The sequence below is a fragment of the Geospiza fortis genome, unplaced genomic scaffold (assembly GCF_000277835.1).
Source record: "Geospiza fortis unplaced genomic scaffold, GeoFor_1.0 scaffold16, whole genome shotgun sequence".
In the NCBI taxonomy this organism is placed as follows: domain Eukaryota; kingdom Metazoa; phylum Chordata; class Aves; order Passeriformes; family Thraupidae; genus Geospiza; species Geospiza fortis.
In genome coordinates, this window is record NW_005054302.1 from 3,052,676 (window position 1) to 3,060,414 (window position 7,739).

The following is a 7,739-nucleotide window of genomic DNA, read 5'->3' on the forward strand; positions in this document are numbered from 1 at the left end:
GCCTATCTGCAAGCCCTCAGGACCTTTTCCAGTGTCCCTGAGGTGCCCCTGCTGCATTGTCACTGCTGAAGCTATTGGCTCTGCCTCTGACTCTGAGAGCAGCAGCCTTGTCCACCTTGTTGGGTTGCAGCACTGCCCACCTCAGTGCCACAGGCCCAGGCTCACCGCTACTGCCTCCCCACTGCCTGCACAGTGAAGTGAGCAAGTTTCTGTAGCACTAAAGCAGTAAAAGTCACATGAAGGGAAAATATATTTTGGCCCATTTCTCTGTACTTTGCTTTTTAGCCACCTTTTCATGCAATTCACACAGGTCACTCCAAACACTGGCAGCTCAGAAAGCTCTAGCAAAGCCAAGGCACGTGAAAAAAAATAGGATCATTTCTCCTAAAATCTCCCTGGTCCAGTTTCCACAGTAAGTATGCACCCTTTTTCAACTACTTCTTCTCAAATATGTGTTGTCATGAACACAAATTAAAACCAAGCCTGCTGGCTGCAGAATAATTAGAATACTAAATGGGTTTTTTCTTTCAGAGAGAGGATTTTGTTTCTGAAGGTCACTTTCTTCTGAAGGAGCCAACATACTCTGCTGCAACACATTCTGCTGCAACACACTCTGCAGCAAATGCAGAGTCCTGTCAACCAAGCACTTCTAGCAGACCTTCTCTTCCTTTGGATGTGCTTAAAAAATTGGACATGATGCTCTAATACTTTAAAGCAGGGACAAGGAAGAAGATGAGGGTTCAATAATTGCATCTTATGGTATGAAAGGAACTTTGCTCGTTGGAGCCCCTTTATTCTTGATAAAGGAGATGACGCAAGTTTGCAGTGTGTAAAAAATGGGAAATGCTGTGCCCAGTTTTGCACCACACACAGTTCAAGAGGGAAGCATGAAATAGAGAATGTTTAGCCTAGAGAATTACCAAGATATTCACAACAAATGACACGCAAGGGCATATGAAGATCCTACTGCTGCCTGAAGGACAGGGATGATGAGACTTGAGTCAAAATGGGAGCAGAAAATAAATCAAGGGGATGTCAATGGAATTCCAAGACTGTGTAAATAAATAGCTGCTTAGTAAGCAGAAGTGGGAGGGTCCAAGTGACAGAGCCACCACCATTCTGTTTCGGCTCACTACCAAGTAGCTGTTAATTTTATCGGTTGTTGTTAAAGTTATTTTTCCAATTATTTAGAGAGTTGGGGGTTTTGCATCCAAAAATTACAACATGAATTCAAGCATTGGCTCTACTGTTCTAGTCCCCTGCAATGATAAGTTTTGTGCAGCTTAATTTCCTAAATTGCTCTGTAACAAGCTCCCATCCATGTCTTCCCAGAACCAATGATCTCCTCAAGGAGGGAAAAAGTGGGCAATTGCCTTTGGTTTTTACTTGGAAGTATAAAATACAAAGAAAAGAGGAAAAAATTCCTTGATCTGTGGACTTGCCTGAAAAATAACAGTAAGATATAAATTTTTCCATTTATCTTGGTCAAATAATACCTCTACAAGAAAACCTCCTTTTTAAGTCAGATGTTAATTCTGGAATTCAGGGAGCTTTTGCTGCAAGAGAGAGGTCAGGGACTGATGCCAGCATTGGAATGAATTTGGTCCTGCTTACCAGTGCCACTGTTTTGAGTCCATGGAGGCTGGGAGGGCTCGTCTTTCCTTGCTCCTCTGAATCAGTGGGCCACTACATCCCTCCTGTACCAGCCCTTACCCCCAAAATCCTAGGAGGGGTGAGGCAAGGGCAGGGAGATTCCCCCATCAGGTACTGGACACCCTGCCTGCTGCTGCCCACAGAGACAAGCAGCAGGTCCCAGCAACAGCAGTGGTGGAAGAAGCCCAAGGTTACCAAGTCATCCTACTTGAGATGTTTGACTTTTGGTTCAGGCCAATCTAGAAGTAAACATATCTTATTTTCTTGTTATTTTCTTTGTGGTGTTCACAATGTTGTTTTCATCCTATTTATTGCTACAGAAGGCAATAGCTCCAATAATACATCCTAACTGGCTATTGGAGACAAAGCAGTGAATAAACATGACCTTAGCAAGGAGGAACACCTTCCTTAGAGGAACACCTCTACAAAAATTATTGATTCATGCCTGTGACAAGGAGAACTGTGGAAGAGAGGAAAACTTCAAAGTTATCCTACCTCCTCTCACTATTAAGCCTGCGTCAGTTGTACTGATCATGCAGATATTGATCTCCTCCAAGCCAGGGCTTAGCCCTAAACTCACTTACACAAAGATCAGTTAGGAACAAATTGCCTGTATCTTAAGTAGCTGCCTGTGGTCAACTGGGAATTTTGCAAAGAAGGAGCACAGACATCTCCTGGTGCCGGACACGGCCCTTGCTCAGCAGACACCTTTGTTTTGAGCACCACAACCCAGCACACACCTTGGCAGACCAGGCTCTGCAGCACACACTCATGTGAGCAGTGAGGCTGTTCAGTCCTTGGTATATGGAGGAGTTTCCCAGCCCCAAAACAGACCCTCTTCTCTGGCCTGATTCCTTTTAGCACCACTTACATTATGGAACTGACCCTTGAGAGGGATCCCTCATTAGAGGTGCGCAACACAAGGTCTTCTAAAGCTGCTAAGAAATATCAGTTAGCTGGAAAGTGGAGAGAGTGTGCTGGGGGGAAAAGGGGTAGCACACAGACAAAGCAGGGAGAAGAAACAGAAACATTTGTCTTTCTGTTTTATTAAATTTCAGACTGTGCTAATTTCCCTCTGGCAAACCCAAGGAACTTCCTTGTCCCCCTGCTTAAATGAGCCCTGTTTTCGACACGTTTCTTTGCTGCCTCTCCCTCCTCTCCACAGGGACATGGCTTCCCTGTTTCAGAGGGACTTTCCCTGCAGTGCAGACAAGTTCCTCAGCCTGTCTGAGTGAGCACTTTGCCTTGATGGAAGCTAACCCTGCAGCTGGGCGGCAGCAGCTGAGGGGAGGTTTGAGAGGCATCTGCAGCAGGTGGGGAGGTAAGCACTTCTACTGTGCATCAGAGGCCTGGCATACCCATGTAACAGCTGAACATGGTCTCCAAGACTACATCTCTGTGAACAAATCACATTTTCCATTAAGAAAGAAATGGATGCTCAGCTGCACACTGCCTCATGAGCCGTGGAACACTTACCTACTATCACAACTGAAAATATGGCTACAAGTAACACAGCTTCAACTTCAAAGTTTCAACTTAAGAGTATCTTGGCTGATTTTTAATTGTTTATTTAAGCAATACAAGAGAGGAAGTGGAAATAAACAGGTTCACATGTACTGTCAAGCCTGTTGTTCATCTAGTTTGGGGGGAGATTAAGATGTCACAGCCACCAAATTTATACAGCAAAGACTGTTATTGACAGCTGAGATCAGAACTTTGCTTGTTTTCCACTTTGCTGCTACAGAAGAGTGGGGATACTCCTGGGATCCCACCTAATCTAATCAAAGTAGGCCTGTTTGTTCTAAAGAGAAGGAAGGCTATGAGATGCTTCTAGCAGAGCACCTGTATGTACATAACAATTCACAGAGAGTACAGAAGGAAAACACCAGTCTACTCAGAGCAGCCTTCAGGCATACACCAACAGTGCATTTTTCAGATAGATAATAAGGCCATAAAAATAGAAACATTAATTAGGTGCATGGAATATGGGCTGAGGTGGGAAAGATAAGAGGTGCAAATTCTACTGAAGTCAAGCATGAACTCCTTCATGTGGTCCTGGAACGAGGAAGGTAGCCTCTTACTGAGGGAACTGCTTGTGCAGTACAATAAACCAAAAGGCAGCAGCTTCCTTTCTGCACCAAGCAGCCTGGCAGGCACATTGTTACAGAGGCTGGAACAAGCAGGGGACATTCCACTTGGAAGAGAGCAGGCTGATCGCAAGCAACAGGAAATGTCAGCGACCATGGCAGTGTGTAACACCATCCCCTTAGCACAGCATTTGTTGAGTTCACTGTACATCAACTTCACAGAGATTGACAAAAGCTTTTGCTAAGATGACAGATAATGTCAATTGGAAAGTAATGGGATATTACAGAATCCCAGAAAGACAGTTAAGAGTATGGAAATCTGTTGAGAGGGATCAGAGCATGAGCAAGTTCACATCTGCCTTCCTCAAACCCATTACAGATAAGGGGTAACATGCAGTTTTCTTCTCCTTCACTGTTTCTTCCAAATTTTTTTACTGGGTAAAGATTGACTTGATTGGTAATGAGATTACACTGGACTCAATCACAACTACAAAATACAGGTTTCATTGATAGCATCAGTCTAAATACCCAAATACCACAAAATTATATTAGGAAGATTGAGGTAATAGGAAGAAACACTTTAAAAATACTGGAAGGGTGTGGGTTTTATTAGAAGGAGGAGAGCTAATACAGGAGAGCGTATAATACAGCAAGCTGTTTGGGAGTGATTCCCATACACATTGAAGAGGCCAAAAGATGTGCTTTCCTCCAAAGGACAGTGGGGTGGACTGGAGCCAGTGAGGAAAATATCCTTAATGGAACTGGGAACGTGAACCTGATTTTCATTCTTCAGAGAACAGTTCAGGTCTTACAACAAAAGGGATTGACAACCAAATTGTGCATCTTTAACACACATGTCAAGTACTTACAATTCAATGAGTGGCCCACATGGGTAATTCAACGTGGCTGATCAAGAGATTTCAAGTTAATAAGGTGATGTCTACAATGTAGTTTAGGTGTTAAATTATCTTAATGGATAATAAACCAAGGCTTGCACAGAACACTTAGAGAAAGGAGAAATGGAACGGATACACCATATCCAAGTAAACTGACAATACATATTGAACACCCTTCTAATGGTCACACTAGGGACACAGTATGATTAAGACCTAAACCATCCTGAAGAGGAAGATGCAAGCACTGATTTCTTCTGGAGCCAAACCACACAACGTATCAAAGATGAAAATGCACAGAGAACTGTTTACCAGCAAGTCTTCTGCTTCCTAGGAATGAAGTTAAGATGGACCTACCATGCAGGTTCTTAGTGAAATTAACTACAGTTCAAGAAAAAAAAACATGGATTGTAGCAGAAAGAAAAGGAAAAATGAGAGTCCTGCCTGAGAAGTTACAGCCTTGTCAACCAAAACATTAGAGATTTAGAAAACTGGCTGAACCGAAGAAGCCAGAGATAGATAATTTGACTGCAACTACTTCTGTGTGTGGACATTCATAACAAGCATAAAGATTTCTAAAAAGCAATAGAAATCAGGCTACATAAGAAATACAAAAGAAAGAAGTATGCATTCAAGAGCACAGCTGTGAGGGAGTATTTCAAGACACTTTCAATGTTTACATCTACTCTCTCAACAAGGGTAGAAATAACAATAATAATTTTAACTAAAGTTACTCTCTGCGGGGGCAGGGGGAGCTTGTCAATAAAATGAATGAGTTCCAACATTACAGAAATGCTCTTTTCACCTAGACTGACTGCCTCCAACTGTAAGATATACATAAATCCAGACCCTCTGGACATTTAAAAAAATATCTACAGGGCATATTTTGCATATCAGCATAATTTGACGGCCTGTGATTTCTCAAAAAAACAGAAATGTGAGAAACATTTTGACAGTTCAGTCTAATTCCAGAATTCTTTTGGCTGTGTAGTTGCTAGTTGTGAGTGATGCACATAAAAATAATTTCCCTTAACCTAAAGCAAAAGGGGGTCATGTTTTTGGGCTTGTGGGGGTTTTTTGAGGTTTTTTTTCCTGTTGTTGTCTTTTGCTGGGTATTTTTTTTAGTTTTTGAGGGTAGGGTTTTTTTGGGTTTTGGGTTTTTTGCTGTGAAGTGAAATCCCTTTTGCATCACTAAACAATATAGAGCTAAAATTTATTTTATACAGAGCTCTCTGTGACAGGATATTTGTGAGAGGTTGTTCAAGCAACAGATACAGGTTTAATAAAGCTGACATTACCTGAGGATCATTTGGAAAGATTTCTCCCATTATAACAACAACATACAAAGTATTAAAGTACAATTAATGCTGTTGTCCTCCATGTAATAGATATGGTAAGAAAAGGTCATCCTATGGACTATGAACAGCTACTCTGAGCACAAGAGCAGCATCTTTGCAAGGCATGTGATCCTCTATCCTAAACCAGAATCACATGGCAATTTTCCTACCCCAGGGTTCAGACCAGAATAACTCTGAAAAAGTATACAAAGGCAGCTGGACTTCAGAAATCATGAATGAAAAAATAAAAGAATCATTTTCCCTATTAGAAAAAAACACACACACAAGATATTAAAGGTGGAAAACAATGACTGGAAAAAGGCAAGAAAACTGGGTTTTATAAATTACTTTGCAGGTGGAACTTGGTTATTATTCTCACTTAAAATTTCCAGAACACCATTAAATATTTTCTGCTTTCAAACTTTTGGCATCTGACCTGGCAAGACACCTTCGCAACAGCATTTTTTGTTTCTAATCACTAATTGTCTTTTGAGACCTAGATTTAAGGTGCCAATTATCCATGACCTGCATACTTCAATGCCAAAGAGTTCAGCAACAAACTCTAGGGCAGGCTGTTCCAGCTTCTTGACAAGAGGAGATGAGTTTTTACTACTGGAATTTACTTGGGGGGCAGTTGGGAAAACCACCTTGTAGTGTTATGGAAAGGTGAAAGATAACAAAAAGGCAGGACAGAACTGACTTGTGAACAACCCATGGAGAGCTCTAACAGTTTAAGAACAGAGATAAAATTCTGGAAAACAGAAGCCTTCTGGTTTTATTCTCAGATCAGTAAACAATGGGCCATGTGGAATAAAATATTGAGGATTACATGGTTGTCTACTTCTTTCCCCAATTTACCTACAAATACAGCTACCTGCCTACATACACAGCTAAATGAATAGAGGTCTGAGTTTCCAAGATTGTCATCAAAATTCCAAAGAACCTGGAACCTCTCAATTTTTGCAAAGCAAACTGCAGTTTTAAGGAGCCTGGTCACATCTTGAGGTTTGCTCATGTACCTCATGGCGACCTTGTGAGAATTCACTAGATGGGACAGGAGTTCATACAAAAAGGTAATCAGCATGGCTCACAGCCCATCCATTTCTACTCCTATAATCATGAGTAACAGAGCTGAACCTTAGGGACACTTCCTTACTCGATACAAGAGGCAGAGCAGAGCATAAGCTAGGGACTGAGAAAGGCATGCTGCAGAAACATTTTCTCCTACCTCTTGCAATATTCTGTATACAAAGAAACTGCCTCAGAAGCATCTTTTCGACTCCCTCCTATTTGCTTATTCATTAAACTCACATTTATCTTATTTTCAAGGGGACAACAGAAGAGCTTGATTTTTTAGGCCAGAGTCTCATCTCCAGCCTCCACATGTTATACCCTGTCATTTTCAAAAGACACCCTTTTTTTTTCCATCCAGTTGGCAGGCAGTTTGAGTCCTGCACTGATTGGTAGAAACTTAAGGCGATTTTCCTGGGATTTTTCTCTTTCCACTCTGCACTGCCCAGCTCTGCCAGGTTTCATTCACCCCACCTATGTTTGAGAGTGCTGCCTTACACGTTAACAAATGCAGCTCCACGGCAGCCCATATTATAACACTGGTCTGGATCTCCATCATCTTTTGGGCCATACTGCTTGCCCAGACAGATCTGCTTCAGGTGAAATGCTAATACCATTCTTGCCAAAAAGACATGTCCCTGCTTTTTTCCAAATTAGCAAAAGGCATACAAAATATTGATGTTTTATGTTTTCCTGGA